The sequence below is a fragment of the Heteronotia binoei genome, chromosome 5 (assembly GCF_032191835.1).
Source record: "Heteronotia binoei isolate CCM8104 ecotype False Entrance Well chromosome 5, APGP_CSIRO_Hbin_v1, whole genome shotgun sequence".
Taxonomy (NCBI): Eukaryota; Metazoa; Chordata; class Lepidosauria; order Squamata; family Gekkonidae; genus Heteronotia; species Heteronotia binoei.
In genome coordinates this window covers 158,182,601-158,201,408 of record NC_083227.1, presented here as the reverse complement: position 1 = coordinate 158,201,408, position 18,808 = coordinate 158,182,601, and the positions used below count along the sequence as shown (strand labels likewise).

At 43.5% G+C, this 18,808-nt stretch overlaps 1 protein-coding gene and 1 non-coding gene across 2 annotated transcripts in view; both read left to right on the top strand.

Annotated features, from left to right (window-relative positions):
* The window catches only part of TENM2 (teneurin transmembrane protein 2), a 1,752,117-nt gene that overhangs the window by 481,473 nt on the left and 1,251,836 nt on the right, over positions 1 to 18,808 (top strand). The window lies entirely within an intron of this gene.
* TRNAL-GAG (transfer RNA leucine (anticodon GAG)) lies at positions 13,840 to 13,906 on the top strand. The gene has a single exon. It is a non-coding gene; the product is annotated as a tRNA-Leu (tRNA).

Here is an 18,808-nt window from a genome sequence, read left to right as displayed (position 1 = left end):
GCAGCTAAAGGAAGGTTGATGCTTGACTGAGAAGGAGATGGGGTTGTGAACTCCAGGTTGAGGAATTCCTGGACATTTGAGGGGTGAAGCCTGGAGAGAGTGAGGTTTGAGAAGGGGTAGAACCTTAGACAGATACAATGCCATGGACCACTCTCCAAACCAGCAATTTCCTCCTGGAGAACTATTGTTGCCAATCTCTAGGTGAGAAACATACAGCAGGGAGAATCACAGAGAGATTGAATACAAAACCAAAAAACCCGTGATCAGATTAACAAAACCAACATACAATTCATTCCAAAAACTTATTTGAATATTAATATTCAGAATGGTGATTATCCCAATACAATGCAGCAAAAATTATACAAGGGTGAATATAAATTCCTTTTAGACAGAATGCAACTAAGCAGCAATATCCATATATTGATTTGCTAAAGTGCTTTGTGCCACAAAGTGCTTGTAGACCAAAGTGCTTGTGCAATATTTAGCAGAAAAAGTTCTTTTACTGAGAGGGACGTTGAAGATAGATAGATAGATAGATAGATAGATAGATAGATAGATAGATAGATAGATAGATAGATAGATAGATAGATAGATAGATAGATAGATAGATAGATAGATAGATGGATAGATGGATAGATGGATAGATGGATAGATGGATAGATGGATGGATGGATGATGGATGGATTTTTTTTTTCATTAAGGAAGGCTAGGCTAAGAATGTCAGAATGGGAGCCCAAGGTCACCCAGTGAGCACTATGTAGCAGTCTGGGATTCAAACCTGGGTCTCCCAGAACTTAATCTGAAACTCTAACCACTACACAATACTGGATTTCATGCAGTGGCTGCTGTTGAACAGAAATGAGCAGCTGGGCCTGCCAGTGGTTGCTGCCATGCCTGACCTAATGCATCCTCCCTCAAAGGTAAAAAAAAACTCTGGAAAGGACTCTGCCCCACCCTCCTTTTACTGTCAGAAACCAAGGTGTACTGATCGTTAATGTTGTGATTGCCCAGCAACCCCCATGCTTCCTACATTTCCAAGTACAGCTTCTATTATTTGGTGAAGTTACCCCCTGCCCCCCAATGTGTGGGTTTATTTTATTTACAGCAAAGGAGAGTCAATTCAAATGTTCAAAAGGATGACAGAGAAATAATCACATTGGAAGACAAGACTCTTTTCTAAATTTTCTATATTGAATAAATTTGATTTACTAGATATATAGAGAGTATATAATCCAACAACAAGAGGCTATACTTACTTTTTAGGTAGAATAGTTTTAGAATAGTTTTTAACATCTGCATTGTTACATAATGTATTTAGACACTCCTTTATAGGTCCCATAACACATTCGGATTATGCTTGGGTATTAGGTTAATTGGAATGGTCATCATCAAAAAACAATTATAGACAATGAAAATTGAATCATTTGATTTTATTAAATGTTTTGATCAAACAAGAAATAGATCATTTTACTTGGCAGACAACTTGGTTTGTATGGTTTCCCATGCTAAGGAGTCATTTTATTTCTATGGCAGCATATCACAAAAAAACAAAAGGAATTACTAAAACAAGATATTTTAGAATTGGAAAGCCTGAAGAAGCCCACAAAGCAACTAATAATAAGAAAATGTATAAACAGCTACAATTGGAAAGCCAGACAAACTGGAACTGACACAGATTAAACAAAAAATCTTGTAACAGGCATGTCCAACTTCGAACAGGTTGTGATCTATTTTTTCCGGACAAAAGTGCTGGTGATCTACTACCATGAAAATTAAGTTTCAGATTAGTTTTGAATTAGATTTTAACCCACCAAAGTTGGGTTCCACCCCCACCCCCCATGTACAATGCACCTTCTGTTATTTACGGGTAAGCAAAATAAGCAAAAACAAAACAGAGAGGCAAAGATCCAGAAAGACCTGCAAACAGTTTTTCTTAATTTTTTATTGTTATAACTTTCTTTAACTGTCTTAATAACTTTCTTTAACTTTTATTGAGTAATTTGTGTTAAATGTTGGTCAAGTATTGATCAAGGCTGATCTTGCACAATCTTTAAAACTTTGCTTTTGCTAATTAGTGAGACGTCTGAACCTGCATTTCATCCACCAGTTTTTTGAAGTTGGGTGAATATTGCATGAGGGCCAGTCTCAGGGAATCCTGGAGCTGTTCATCTGTCATGTTGGAACACTGTGTACTCTTTGTCATTTTCAGATGGGAAAATGCAGATTCACACAAATAAATTGAACCGAAACAGGAGTGTACAACTTCACTGCATCTTCTCAAGTTGGGAAATTTGTCTCTAGGCACTAGCTTCCAAAACGATTCTTGCTCAGCACGTGTCTTGAGAAAAATGTCATTTTTAAGGGTTACTATTTCGTTTTCAAGAGATGTCTTGTTCAATGAGTAATTTTTACTTATAGCAGCTGCAGTTTCCATAATTTCCATATCTGCTTTGAATGGGTATGACAAGTACTCTACAACTTTTTCAATTCTTTGGAAGTCACTGAATCTTTTTTCAAATTCCTGGATAACAGAGCAGATTTCTGTCACATACTTCTCGTTCTGAAAAACAAAATTTGGATATTGTCCCAGATGGTCCTGCGCATTAGGAAAATGATCAAAAGTGTTGTTTGCAAGGTCAGTCATCATTAGCTCAAATTTGCTCTTGAAGGATAAAACTGTACTCATCATCTCGCCAATGCATTTGTTTTTACCTTGTAGTTCAATGTTCATATCACTTAGTTTGCCTGTAAAGTCCGATCACATAACCACTCCTCATCTTCCAGCTCTGCTTTGTCATCTCCCCTCTCCTTCAAAAACCTTATTTCACTCATTAAATCACAACATCTTTGCAGAAATTTGTGCCTACCTAGCCATCTTACATCTGCATGCTAAATGATTTCCGCTGCCCCTTCATCAAGAGTAAGACTGAAAAGCCGTCTTTGAAGTGATCTTCTACGAACTGAATTTACAATTTTGAATGTGATAACCATGACAGCCTTTGTATTGACTCTCTTGCTTGCCAATATTTGCTGGTGAATGATGCAGTGGTAAGAAAGGAAATCTGGAAAGTCGTCCAGATGCTATCTACAGAGGCCTATGAAACCGTTAACCTCACCTGTCATTGCTCTTGCTCCATCAGTAGTGATGGAAACAAGTTTATGCAATGGAAGATTACACTTTGTCACAAAAGAATGGAACAGCTGAATATTTCCTGACCGGTAGTTCTCCCTTTTAAAGAAATCATTGCAAGTAGTTCTTCTTTAACACCGAAATCTTCAAAAACCATCCCGATAAAGACTCGTAACTGGGCTATGTCTCTTATGTCTGTAGATTAATCCAGTTGGAGTGAGAAAGCAACACAAACTGAAACATCCTCCAACAATTGTTCAGTCACATCTTTGCTATTTGCCGCACGACGGTGTTTCTTGACAATTGTACATCTTGAACAGCAGCTATGATCTCTTTCTTATTGTCTGCTGCTTCAAGAAAACAATCTTTTATAAATTCTCCTTCATTGAAAGATTTGCATTTCTTTGCGATCAGCTTGCTGACCTTGAATGGTTGCATTGACCGAATGTGACCTTGGCTTCGCCATCAAGTTGCTGTGCAGCCAATTTAGATTTTAGTTCTTCGAGCTTCAGTTTACGAATTTCACTTTTGGGTGGAAAATCAGCATCAAACTTATTGCTATCAGAGCCTTATAATGACGCTCCAGATCACCCTTTTTGGGCAAGGATACAGCGGCGTTACAAAGTATCAACAACACTTGTCTTTCAGCATGTTGAAGAAGTAGTCCATTTCCTATTCATCATGAAAGTGGTAGGTTATGCCCTTCTTTGGAACACTCATCTTCATTACACTGGGGTGTTAAGTTAACAGTGGCTGAATCTGGTCCAAAACTGTCACTGTCCCAAAGTATTAAAGATCAACAGGAACTGAAGACCTCTGGATGATGCCAAAACCACACATGCAGTTCTAAAAGTAAAAATAAGAATTCATCATACTGGCACCAATAATCAAATACCGCCACACCAAACAATCATCAAAAAAAACCCAGACACCTGTCCAGCAAACCATGAGGCCAAGTGGGGCTGGTGATTTACCTCTGTCCCCTCTGCAATCTACTGGTAGATTGCGATCAACCTGTTGGACATACCTGCCTTATAACACAAGACAAACTTTTGAAAACAATAATTTTAAAAAACCCTGAAGAACAGCAAGCTGCCAGGAAATGATGAATTCCCAGTAGAATTCTTCAAAGCTTATTCCTCTATATTAGGAAAAATGCCAAGATCATGGAATGAATCTACTATTATTATAATCACCAAGCAAGATAAGGATAAACCTGATCCTAATTTATTTAGACCTATAAGGCTCTTGAACCAGGACACCAAATTTTTTTCAGGTATTCTTGTGTCACATTCTTGTATTATTATTCTGCTGTTAATAATACATAAATATATTAACAGCAATCAGACAGGCTTCATACCCATCGCAGTATAGCAGATAACATTAGAAAATCACCTAATGCCATTAATTACTGTTGCCTTAAACAAATCCCATCACTTATTCTGTCACTCGATGTTGCTAAAGACTGATTCTGTAGAATCTTTGTGTTTGCATCAAATGTTGAAACTATTGGAATTTGGATGAAATTTTTGCAAAGCCATTGAAACTCTATATAAAGCACCTCAATCAGAGTTTAAAATAAATGGCATTCTCAGAAGCTTTTCATTCAACAATGGGCACCAAACAAGGTCTGAAAATAAACATTACAAAAACTTAAGTATGTATATTCCTGAAAATATAAAATTGAAACAGTTAAAAAATTGTATGAATTAAATGGATCTCTAAAAGTTGGAAACACTCAGAAGTGAAAATACCCCTGCAGTTAGATGATCTTATCAATGTAAATTTTGATAAACTTCATAAAATTTAAAAACATCACTTTAATGATTGGTTTAAATATTGGGCGTTTTCGCACTGACCTTACTCCGGAGCGACGTCCCTCTTCACCGCGCAGCGTCTGCGCAGATTTCGCACCAATTGCTCCGCAGAACCCGGAAGAGCCGCAAAGTCCCACGGCTTTTGCATCGCAAATGTAAACTGTTTTTTGGTGGTCTACATTTGCGACGCAAAAGCCGCAGGACTTTGCGGCTCTTCCGGGTTCTGCGGAGCAGTTAGTGCGAAATCCGCACAGACACTGCACGGTGAAGAGGGACGTCGCTACGGACTAAGGTCAGTGCGAAAATGGCCATTGTTTTTCTTGGCTGGAAAAACTGTTTATAATAAATGTCTTCATCCATCCCAAATATTTTTTTTTCCAAACGAGCCCTGTTTATATCCCCAAAACAAATATAAAATACTGGCAAACAACATTTAACCCTTTATTTGGAACTCTAAGAGGGCCAGAATCTCTCATACGATACTCTTCAGATCTAATGAGGAAGGGAGCTTAGCATACCCTAGCTTATCACATTACCATGATGTTGCTCAACTAACAAATCTTGTACGATGCTGGATGTGAGCTCAGCCCAAACTGGTATATACTAGAACAAGCTTTTTTCATCAGATAAACCCCACTAAGAGGTAATATGGAATGAAATGACAGGGAAACCATCAACAATAAAGAATAATCTGTTTTTATTGAACAGACTGAAAGTTTGGAATCGAAATCACAGTAGAATAAATCCAGCAATTTCTTCTCTTATGGTATTTATAGGCCAAGTTGGTTCGAACCTGAAAAAACATCAAAAGTTGTATAAGATTCTATGTAAACATAATTTTATAAGAATTACTGACTTTATTAAGGAAAATTCAGATGCCAAAATTGATCATGTCTTGAGCAAAACATTACCATGGTTTATTTGCCAATAAAAAAAATCTTTTAGCTCAACCTATCGATTTATCGATTTATACAGGGGTATTATGATACTGGCTGATTTGTTTTCAATTCCCTTCCTAATAATTCCCAGCATGGTGTTGGCCTTTTTTTATTGCAAACGCACACTGTCTTGACATTTTCAGTGAATTATCTACCACGACCCCAAGATCTCTCTCATGGTCAGTCTCTGCCAGTTCACACCCCATCAACTTGTATTTGTAGCTTGGATTCTTGGCCCCAATGTGCATTACTTTGCACTTGGCCACATTGAACTGCATCTGCCACGTTGACGCCCACTCACCCAGCCTCAACAGATCCCTTTGGAGTTCCTCACTTTGATGGAACTGAGAGAAAAAGAATACTGTTTGAGATATAGAGCTATTCCAGAGGTACCGTACTTTACAAAGATACTAGAGAAAGGATTATTACAATTTTGGCAAATTTTTTTCATTGGAAAGAGGAAGACATAGAAACAGAAACTAACTGTTTATAGAATAAACTCTAGGTTTGTCAAAGCAAGAAGCATTCCAAGGCATATTTTGGTTTATTTTGTGAAAAAGGTAAGAGATCAAATGCTCCAACATTTTAATAAAAGATTAAAAACTGACAGTGCAGATATAATTGTTCTGAAAGGAATCCCTATCAGAATTCTATGTAAGAGAAAAGACTATGTGTTCCTGACTGAAAAAAAAAAATTAATACAGAGAAAGATCTTTTTTTGATGGGATACTTTGGGCGGTGTGATTTTTAGTTTTAAGAAATAGAGATTCAGACTGAAAGTTCAAAAGGTGAGATATTTCTTAGAAAGATATAAAAGAGATCTGGAGGAAATGCAAATGGGAAATCCAACAGAACCCACACAAGAACAGGAACAGGAGTTGGGAAAAATGACACTGAGATAGGTGCCACAAGCACTAAATAAATCTATCTTTTAATTACCCCCAAACCCCACCCAATCAAAAACATTGAGTCAGCCCCACTGCATTGGCTCTACCCCAGCCACTGACTTCAGGGATCCCTGAGATCCCCTGCCCCCTCACCTCCACTAGATTTCTTCCCCCTTCGTGGTAAAAGCCCTCCCCCCCTCCTGAAGTAGACACGGAGCAATGAACAGCATTCGTTCGCTCATTTCATTTCCAACCTTTCCTCTCAAGCGGCTTACATCATTCCCCTCTCCTCCGTTTCATGCTCACAACAACTCCATGAAGTTGGTTAGGCTCAGGGTGTATCTGGCCCATGCCCACCCACCTAGCTTCCATGGAACAAGTGGAAATAAGAATCTGGGTCTCCTAGATCTAGTTTCATGGTGGAACCATGATGCCATCTTGGCTCATTCAGCTAGACCACTGTCTGCCCCTTCCACCCTTCACACAGAAGCCTGTGAGTTGAGGGAGGAAACCTGTCCATGCTGCTGGGCACCCGCTATGATTGGCAGATGACTATGCCCAGTAGGACCCGAACTACCATTCACAGCCACCCAAGGCACAAATCCCCTTTTAGCACATAACGTTGCCATCCAAATGGCATCCACATGTCCTGCGATGAAGTGGATTGCTGGCCATCCATCCACAGCAGCGCCTGCAGCTGCTTCTCAGGGCTCTGATTCTGCAAGGAAATAAGTTAAAGGGTCACAAGGCAAGCTGGCTCGCCATGTTTGGAGAAGCAGCTTCCAGACCCACCACCACCACATACATGCTGAGGGGGGGGGCAGGCAAATGTCAGAGCATTCCCCCACACACACACACATCTCCTGGGAAATTTTCCTGGGATGTTTTCCCATGTATATTGGGGGGCTATGGAGCTGTACAGCCATGGCTTGCTCCACCGCCTCATAAACTCAGTTCTGGGCTTGAGTGCAGGAGACAATAATGTCGCAGCACCCAGCTTCAAGCCAGGGGAGTGGGGGAGCAGGTTTGGGATCCTTGCCCTTGCTTACCTGTAAATATATGGTTGTCCCTTTGAATTGAGCCTTCAACAGTGGGATACCTGTTAGGGTTCTGAAATGGAAGAGGTCAGCCACGGAGTATGAACTTTGTTCTCCTCCTTGAGTGTGAGCACCTGAGGGGAGGGTGGGATATAAATCTAATAAAATAAATATAAAATGGTCACCCTGTGATGCTAAATGCCCTCTCTGTGCTTTTCCCAACACCAAAGTGCCTCGCCGCTTGCTCTAAGTTCACACTAGAGTTGCCAGGACCAATTCAAGAAATATCCGGGGACTTTGGGGGTGGAGCCAGGAGACTTTGGGGATGGACCCAGGAACAAGGTTGTGACAAGCACAATTGAACTCCGAAGGGCATTCTGCCCATCACATTTAAAGGGGCTGCACACCTTTCAAATGGCTCCCCGACATTAGAAATAATGAAGGATAGGGGCACCTTTTTTGGGGGGGGGGGGGGCTCATAGAATTGAACCGCCTGGTCCAATCCTATTGAAACATGGAGAGTGTTTTAAGGAGAGAAACTGCATGCTATGTTGCAAATTTGGTGTCTCTACCTCAAAACGCAGCCTCCCCAGAGCCCCAGATACCCCCAGATCAATTCTCCATTATACTCCATGGGAATCAGTCTCCATAGGGAATAATGAAGTGCCCAGCAGACATTTTCCCCGCCCCAGCTTTCTGATGACCCTGAAGCAGGGTGAGGGCCTCCAAACTGGGGGATCCCCTGCCCCCACTTGGGGATTGGCAACCCTAGTTCACACAGCAGGGAGCTCCAAGGTAGAGTCCCGTGCCATACACCCTAACTACTGACTTCTAAGATGTCCTGGATGAAGTTTGTGTAGGGGTGTGATTGGGTGCTGTGAGGAGGCTTGGCCACCACAGGGAGGTGTGGTGATTGGCTGAGCCTGTAGTCAGCATTCTGAATTCCAGTGAGGCTGCAGTGGCAGGGGGACAACCTGAGTTCCATTGGTGCCTATGGCTTACACCATATTTTTTTTGTGTTGGGATAATCTTATGCCTCTGGTGGGGGTGTTCCCAGGCTGGAGGGGCTCAGGGAACTGACTAACTCTGACCACACCCCCAACACCTTCCACAATCATGTCAGCACAGGGGCCTATGCCTTTGATATGCTGACAGGAAGGTGCTATAGCCCTCCCCCAGTGCCCAGAAGTGATGGAGCAGCACAGAGGACCTGTGTCATCATAACTGACTCTTATGCCAATGTGACTCAGACATACACTAGCACAAGAGTCAGTTGGCTCCCTAAATGCTTTCACCCCAGCCCACCCCAGATTGCTCTGTAAATCTCACCTAAAACCAGAAGTGGTGATGAGTTATGGTCATGGCAGATTTGTGGGTGTAGAAATTAATTTTCATGGGATCAGTTATGGCAATGTGACTTTATGTTCCTAATGAAGACAAAGAATACTTCTTTTATAGAATACTTATGGAGGTTTTAATAGATTTACCCTACAAAAGCTGTTTGGTGGAGGATTGGAATGGAGTGATTTCCTCACAAATGGACAGGACTTCTGAGATTCTGAGTTAGAGTCAAAGTTTTGGGTTTGACCTTTAAGGGCCTTAATGGTCAGGGACCAACGTACCTTTGGGATTGTCTCTCCTGGTATGTCCCCTGGAAAGCATTATGCTCATAAGAACATAAGAGAAGCCATGTTAGATCAGGCCAATGGCCCATCCAGTCCAACACTCTGTGTCACACAGTGGCAATTTTTTTGTGTGGCTAATAGCCACTGATGGACCTCTGCTCCATATTTTTATCTAAACCCCTCTTGAAGGTGGCTATGCTTGTGGCCGCCACCACCTCCTGTGGCAGTGAATTCCACATGTTAATCACCCTTTGGGTGAAGAAGTCCTTCCTTTTATCCGTTTTAACCTGTCTGCTCAGCAATTTCATCGAATGCCCACGAGTTCTTGTATTGTGAGAAAAAATCTGCTGGAGGTCTCTGGACAAAGAAGTGTTAGGCAGTCCTTAACCTCAGCTAGAGCCAAGGCTTTCTGCGTCCTGGCTCTGGCCTGGTGGAGCTCTCTACCTGACATCCAAGCCCTGCAGAATCAACTGACGTCCAGGTCCTGCGGAATCAACTACCATTCCGCGGGGTGTACAAGGCAGAGATGTTCTGCTAGGCATGCAGCAGCAGCAGTATAGTTAGTCCTTCTCTCTCCCCTGCTGATAGGAGATCTGTAATTATGATGACTTAGGATTCAGGACTTTGTTCTTTAGCTCTAGATTTTAACAATTTAAATTACTATGCATGTGCTTTTAATTTGTACACAATCCAGATCCTGCCTTGCAGGGAAGGCGGTATGAAAATCCTTCTCCACTTCTTCCTCCTCCTCTTCCTCCTCCTCTTCTCCTTTTTCATGTATTTTTAGTGCATGTCTCCAAAGAAATTGGACACAATGTATAAAGGTGCTTTAAGTCTATAGCGGAAATGTGAACAACATGAAAGAACATTTTACCATATGTGGTTGACATATAAGAAAGCTTAAAAAAAAAAAAGGAAACACGTACATTTATTAATTTAGAAAATTTAAAAGATACAATTGAAATCAGAGTCTTTTCTTTGGGTACTAATGGAGACGCAGCTGGAAAGAAGCCATAGAACTTTGTTTTTATATACTCTATAACGACAGTAAAATTATTGTAGGCACATTGTTGCCTATAATAAAGGAATGATTGGCGAAGGTGTTGAAACTTGCAGCGATGGCTGAATTTACTTCATTGATTAAAGAAAAGACAATAGGTTTGTTTATTGCTGATGGGAAACTCCTCATAGGCTTGTTGCATGAACCCGATAATAATGACGTGATGATTTGTTGAATAAGGAATTTGAACAGTAGGCAAAAGAGAGGGGTTTTTTCCCACTGAAAATACAAAGAGAAAATTTTGCAATCATACTTATATCTGTTGCAGTGAAAACTGGAATCTTTTTATCTTATAGCTATACTCGTAATAAGGCTCATTGTGAAGAAAATACAATGCGCTCTAGAAAGAGGCTCCGGGTGAGTGCTCCCCACCCTTGCTGACTTCCACCCACCCAAGTGAAGGCATGCACTCCCCCCCCCCCACACACACACATATGAAGGGGAGCTGATGTCTGTCATCTGGAGACCAGTTGTAATTCTGAATGATCTCCAGCCCTCACGTGGAGATAGACAACAGTGGCTCCCCGGGAGGAAATGACATCGTATCTGTCTGAAATCTCATCCCTCCTCAAACCCCACCCCTTAAATCTCCAGGAAATTCCTAACCTGAGTTGGCAACCATATCTCCTTCCCTTTATCTGTCCCTCTTTCAGTCTTCCATTGCCTTCCCCCTCCTTGCAGCCAGGGTCAGTTCACCCACTAGGCAAACTTGGCAGTTGCCTAGGGCGCTGGGAGGGTGGGGGTGCCGAATTGGGTTCCCCCCCCTCCCAGTGCCCCAGGCAAGTGCTCATTTTGCCTGCCTCCTCTGCCTGCTGCCACCACCCACCCTTCCTTCCCCTTCCCTTCCTGTCCCTTTGCCTCCCCCCGGCAATCATAATGTGCTATGCCTGGGCCGTACCGACCATGATGCAATATGCATCTTATCTTTCGGAGAAGGCACTCTTTGAAAATAAGATGCATGCTGCGTTGGGGCCGGTACGGCCCAGGTTGGGATGCTATGATCACACGGGGGGAGGCGAAGGGACGTAAAGGGAAGGGAAAGCGAGGCGGGTAGTGGTGGTGGCCCCTTTGGTCGCGTGGGGGGAGGCGACGGGAAGGGAAGGAGGGGTGAGTGGGGTGTGACAGAGCATGGCACTGTGTTGCAGTGCTGTGGGAGGGGCAGCAGCAGGGGGCACCTGTCTGGGGTGCCATGTGCCTTTGGACCAGCACTGCCTGCAACTTCTACATAGGAAAAGGACAGTTTTTCTTCACATTGGTGGTGAGGGGGGAGACCAAAGCAGCTTACATCATTCTCCTCTCCCCACTTTGATCGGCACAACCTTGTAAATTAGGCTAGGCTGAGATTCAGTGACTGGCCCAAAATCACCCGGACAGCTTCCACAGCAAAAATCTGGATCTGGCAGACCCCCGCTCTGAAGCCCCCCCCCCCCATAACCTTGACTTTCGCTCACCTCCTCACCAATGTTCCCTCTAAGCTGTGGAGTCCTGTGAGCAAAAATTCTACTTTGTGAGCTACTGACATTAAAGCTGTGAGCTGCTGCATAAATTATTGTGCTCTGGGGCTATTTTTCCTGAGCTAAGACAAAAAGGTGTGAGCTGAAGGCTAAAAATCTGTGAGCTAGCTCATGCTAATTCAGCTTAGAGGGAACACTGCTCCTTACCCTTGTTGTCTTCCCACCCACCCTGCAGCTGAAACAGACACCGGCATTCCATCTCCACCCCCACATATGTGTGTGTGTGTCCCGGTGTCTGTGGTGGCTCAAAGTCCTGAAACAGATCCACAATGCAGAAAAGGAAGAATAATGGGGGGAAGGTGTGCAGAAGGATCATGATGACGGTCATACAGACACTGAAGCACATCATTCCTTTTGTTTGCAGTGCATTGTTGCCACCTCTTCCTGTCATATCCAGCCTTATGGTGTCTAGCATCAGCGTGAGCTTGTGGCCTGATTTATTTTTATTGGCCTGGCCTGGTTGTGTTATAGAGTATGCACCTCAAGGCAGATATTTTCTGTAGGGGAATTTATCTGATTTTAGTTTTTCATCTCCCCCCCCCTCCCTGCAGCATCTACCTAGTAAAAGTACAGTCTTTCTCCACAATGGGGACAAAAGCAGGAAGCAAGCGACCTCAGCAGGGTATAATGACAACCCTCACCTGGAAATTGGAGCAACCCAAAAAGAGTAACGTGGGAAATGGAGCAGGAAAAAAAGCACTAAAGCATCCAAGATAAACCAGCCTCAAGAATAATTCATTTCTATTCATATACATAACATAAAGACCGTGTGCAGTAAACGTTACAAAGGTGCAATGGTATCACATCCAAGTCCCATTAGTTCAAATTTACGATGAGAGTTCTTGTTTTTGTGGAAAGGGGTTGGAATGTGATAAGATAAGCCGTGAAAACAGAGTCCAACACTCCAATCCTTCTTTAGAAGTAACTGGTGTAGATCATAACGACAGCAAGGCAGATTGATGCAACAGGGATGCGCATATGGCCTTGTTTCACATGTGGCTTTTACAAGCTTCAGTATCTTTTACAATATTATACATGGCAACAGCGCAATCCTTTCTGCAGGATAACAACGGCCATCACATTCCGACCCCTTTCTACAAAAAAACAAGAACGCTCGTCGTAAATTCAAACTAATGAGACTTGGATGTGATACTATTGCGCCTCTGTAATATTTGCTGCACAAGATTTCTATGTTTTGCATATTAATTATTATTCTTGAGGCTGGTTTATCGTGGACGCTTTAGTGCTTTTTCCCTGCTCACCTGGAGATTGGCAACAATGGCACTTCCAGAGAGAAAGGGCTAATTTTGAGAATGGGTTCTATGCCATGATAACTGGCTGAGGTCTCACCCTTTCTCAAACTTACCCTCTCCAGGCCCCACCCATCAAATCTCCAGGAATTTCCCAACCTGGAGTTGGCAACTGCTAATTCACATTGGCTGTCATGGACTGTTGCTGAACAGGAGCAAGCAGCCGGGCCTAGTTAAGTCATTCCAGCTGGGTGGCATCAAGTAACTCAGAGGATGACGCCAAGCCTAGGGTCACCAGCCTCCAGGTGGAGCCTGAAGAGCTCCTGGGATCAGAACTGAATTCCAGACAACAGATTTCTCTCCCCATCCTGGAGAAAATAACTGCTTTGGAAGGTGGACTGTATGCTATTCCAGTGCTTCCCAACCTTTTTGGCACCAGGGACTGCTTTCCTGGAAAACAGTTTTTCCATGGACGGAGAGGCAGTGCTGGGGTTTTTGTCATCCCACGCAACTCCCCCATGCCCCTGTCCCTACCCCCCCCCATGAGGGTCTGTAAATGGGGGGGAAGACTGAGGAGGGACGGTGGCTCAGTGGTAGAGCATCTGCTTGAGAAGCAGAAGGTCCCAGGTTCAATCCCTGGCATCTCCAAAAAAGGGTCCAGGCAAATAGGTGTGAAAAACCTCAGCTTGAGACCCTGGAGAGCAGGGGAGGGATGGTGGCTCAGTGGTAGAGCATCTGCTTGGGAAGCAGAAGGTCCCAGGTTCAATCCCCGGCATCTCCAAAAAAGAGTCCAGGCAAATAGGTGTGAAAAACCTCAGCTTGAGACCCTGGAGAGCAGGGGAGGGACGGTGGCTCAGTGGTAGAGCATCTGCTTGGGAAGCAGAAGGTCCCAGGTTCAATCCCCGGCATCTCCAAAAAAGAGTCCAGGCAAATAGGTGTGAAAAACCTCAGCTTGAAACCCTGGAGAGCAGGGGAGGGACGGTGGCTCAGTGGTAGAGCATCTCCTTGGGAAGCAGAAGGTCCCAGGTTCAATCCCTGGCATCTCCAAAAAAGAGTCCAGGCAAATAGGTGTGAAAAGCCTCAGCTTGAGACCCTGGAGAGCAGGGGAGGGACGGTGGCTCAGTGGTAGAGCATCTGCTTGGGAAGCAGAAGGTCCCAGGTTCAATCCCCGGCATCTCCAACAAAAGAGTCCAGGCAAATAGGTGTGAAAAACCTCAGCTTGAGACTCTGGAGAGCCGCTGCCAGTCTGAGAAGACAAGACTGACTTTGATGGACCGAGGGTCTGATTCAGTATAAGGCAGCTTCATATGTAGGAGGGATGGTGGCTCAGTGGTAGAGCATCTGCTTGGGAAGCAGAAGGTCCCAGGTTCAATCCCTGGCATCTCCAAAAAAGGGTCCAGGCAAATAGGTATGAAAATCCTCAGCTTGAGACCCTGGAGAGCCGCTGCCAGTCTGAGAAGACAAGACTGACTTTGATGGACCGAGGGTCTGATTCAGTGTAAGGCAGCTTCATATGTTCATATATGACTCTTAAACTCTGCCCTTATCAGTCTCAGTCCCCAAATCTCCAGGACTTTTCCAACTTGGGGCTGCTAAGCTGCTTTCCTTTTCCTCATGCTTCATTGCTAGATAAGTGTGGATCAAAATATGTAGATTCAAAGTAGGTGTAAATAGTAGAGGAGGATGCCAGCTAGATGGAAGCCATTGCTCAACCGAAAGCCTGGTGGAGCATCTCTGCCTTGGAACCCCAGAGGGTCCTGACGGTGTTTGGCAAAGAGTTCCACCAGGTTGTCAAGGACAGCTGGATGTCTTTAGGGCTGGGGACCAACTGCAAGTTGTGATGATGTTTTAAAAATACAATCTAATTTCAATCTAATTTCTTTTCCATTTATCTTTTCTGTTTCAAATAAAACAGCATCTAAAACTCCTTAGTAATGTACAGCTAGTTTGGTGTAGTGGTTAAGTGCACGGACTCTTATCTGGGAGAACCGAGTTGGATTCCCCACTTCTCCACTTGCAGCTGCTGGAATGGCCTTGGGTCAGCCATACCTCTCACAGGAGTTGTCCTTGAAAAGGCAGCTTCTGTGAGAGCTCTCTCAGCCCCGCCTACCTCACAGGGTGTTTGTTCTGGAGCAGGAAGATAAAGAAAATTATGAGCTGCTCTGAGACTGCGTGGTTAGCGGAATATAAATCCAATGTCGTCTTCTTTTCTTTACCTTCTACATGTTCAAGGGAGAGATATACAACCTGTTTCCATTGTGAGTAATTTTAAAATCCATAAATTATGCCAGTCAACCAAGTAGACTTTGCCATATCTGCCAAAATGTCTATTCTGGCCCAACAAAGCAAAAGAAATAAAACTTGACAGGATAGCCTCTGTAAAATTATTAAATCTCTGGAGATAATTCTAATATTCATAAATTTCATGGGAATGAGAAATACTTTTATCACTTGGAAAGGCTAAAAGAACATTTATCCAGCACATCATCTAGCAATAATGGAAGATTTTTTTACAAGGTCATTCATCTCCCTTCAGTAAATTCTTATATTCATAAATTACATATTTGTTGTCTTCCTATTTTCCATTATGTATTATCATCAAGCCTAAGGTCTTCAGAATTGCATCCTTTTTTGTAGCAAACATTTTCCCTGTTTTGAGTTTCTATTTTTTTTAAAAAAAAATAATGAAGGGGGTGTATGTACATAAAGAAAGCAAAAAGAGATGTTTAAATCTCAGAATTGATTCATTTTTCTAAAAAGGTCGACATCAATTAAAATGTTTCCTTTCATCAAATTTTCCAGTCTGTTAGCATCATTATAATAATCACTTTACACTTGTGCTCTTAAAGGGTGTTTGAAACGGCACTGTCCTTATCTTTCCCTCTCTTAATTTCTTCCCCCCCTTTCCCACACACTTCTTATTCATTTCTGTCTCCCTTCACTTAATGTTTCCATGTTCTTCCCCCCAATCTTTATTTTCATTTATTGGCAGGCCTCATTTTGGACAGGAGCGGAGCTCTGGAACCTCTAGATTTTATTGTGCCTTTTCTTCCTTACGCCCTCCCCCCAAATTCTTGTTTCTGGGCTCCCTTGTTCAGGCCCCCTATGAGAATTTTGCTGAGCTCTAAGATTTAACAAACTTTCTAATATTTCCCCTCACACACAAAAAAAGGAAAAATAACCGAAACATAAATCAGAGAGATGGCACTGTGGCCACATAGGAGAAAGTGATTTTAAAAGTACAATGGAAATAAGGTTTTATTATGACCATTATAATTTAAGAAGCATTTTAAGGTAGAAACTGAGCTGATATAATTTAGTACACCTTCCGGTGATGTCAGGGGTGTGTGGAATATGCAAATGAGTTGTGCTAATGAGCTCCAGCACCTCCTTTTCTACAAAAGGACCCCTGGTCTCAAGACCTTCTCATCCCTGTCCTGCTCAGTGACAGAATGTATTTAAGAATACTATAGTAGCAAACCTTTATTAATATTAACAGAAGGCACTGTGTTTGCTGGGCACTGGCTCAGCTGAGCTTGCAAAAATGCCCCCCCCCACACACACACACCTTTAGTTTCTACAGCAGAGATTCTCTGGCTTTACTTTAGTCCTTTGGAAAAAAGAAGAAGAAGATATTGGATTATATCCTGCCCTCCACTCCGAAGAGTCTCAGAGCGGCTCACAATCTCCTTTCCCTTCCTCCCCCACAACAGACACTTTTTTCCCTTCCTCCCCCACAACAGACACCCTGTGAGGTGGGTGGGGCTGGAGAGGGCTCTCACAGCAGCTGCCCTTTCAAGGACAACCTCTGCCAGAGCTATGGCTGACCCAAGGCCATGCCAGCAGGTGCAAGTGGAGGAGTGGGGAATCAAACCCGGTTCTCCCAGATAAGAGACCGCACACTTAACCACTACACCAAACTGGCTCTCCTCTGTGAGAGCCCTCTCCAGCCCCACCCACCTCACAGGGTGTCTGTTGTGGGGGAGGAAGGGAAAGGAGATTGTGAGCCGCTCTGAGACTCTTCGGAGTGGAGGGCGGGATATAAATCCAATATCTTCATCTACCTCACAGGGAGTCTGTTGTGGGGGAGGAAGGTAAGGGAGATTGTGAGCCGCTCTGAGACTCTTCTGAGTGGAGGGCGGGATATAAATCCAATATCTTCATCTACCTCACAGGGTGTCTGTTGTGGGGGAGGAAGGGAAAGGAGATTGCGAGCCGCTTTGAGACTCTTTGGAGTGGAGGGCGGGATATAAATCCAATATTTTCATCTACCTCACAGGGTGTCTGTTGTGGGGGAAGAAGGGAAAGGAGATTGCGAGCCGCTCTGAGACTCTTCGGAGTGGAGGGCAGGATATAAATCCAATATCTTCATCTACCTCACAGGGAGTCTGTTGTGGGGGAGGAAGGTAAGGGAGATTGTGAGCCGCTCTGAGACTCTTCGGAGTGGAGGGCGGGATATAAATCCAATATCTTCATCTACCTCACAGGGTGTCTGTTGTGGGGGAGGAAGGGAAAGGAGATTGCGAGCCGCTTTGAGACTCTTTGGAGTGGAGGGCGGGATATAAATCCAATATCTTCATCTACCTCACAGGGTGTCTGTTGTGGGGGAGGAAGGGAAAGGAGATTGCGAGCCACTCTGAGACTCTTCGGAGTGGAGGGCAGGATATAAATCCAATATCTTCATCTACCTCACAGGGTGTCTGTTGTGGGGGAGGAAGGGAAAGGAGATTGCGAGCCGCTTTGAGACTCTTTGGAGTGGAGGGCGGGATATAAATCCAATATCTTCATCTACCTCACAGGGTGTCTGTTGTGGGGGAGGAAAGGAAAGGAGATTGTGAGCCGCTCTGAGATTCTTCGGAGTGGAGGGCGGGATATAAATCCAATATCTTCTTCTTCGTCATCATCTCTGACCTGGATAGCCCCAGCCTCCCCTGATTGCAGAATCTCAGTAGTGCTGACGCAGAGGCAGGCAATGGTAAGTCACCTCTGAAGTCCTTTGACTTGAAAACTCTACAGAGTCACCCTAAACGGTGGTGTTATCTACCATGGGCGGCAAATAGGCTAGGTATGCCATTGTGTGTACTTTGGATTTTGACCAGAGCATGGTCTATTCGTATTCTGTGTGCAGCCTTTATATAGCAGAAGCTGATCTCTCATTTTCCTTCGTTCTGTGATGAACACCGTCAACAAAAAAAAAGAGGACAAGACACTGAGCTGCTATAGCTCAGATACAGGTAAAACTGCACCTGTGGAATACCTTCCTGCTAAGAAAAGCATAAACTGAAAGGAATTTGGAAATTGTATGGGAGACTGTTATAATAAATAAAGGGAAGAAGTCCTGTTCCCTTAGCACATAACGTTTATGTCCTGTTTTGAAGGCTCATTTCCCCAGCTATTTTTTTCCTTGAAGGGCTATGTTCCCTGAAGGTTGGGAAGCCATTAGTACTGCCACAGACACAAAACTGGTAAGCGTACGGTTGCCAGTACAGTGTCCCTGCTTTCAACACATATAGTTTAATATGCGGTTTTAAACACTAGATTGGGAGCTAC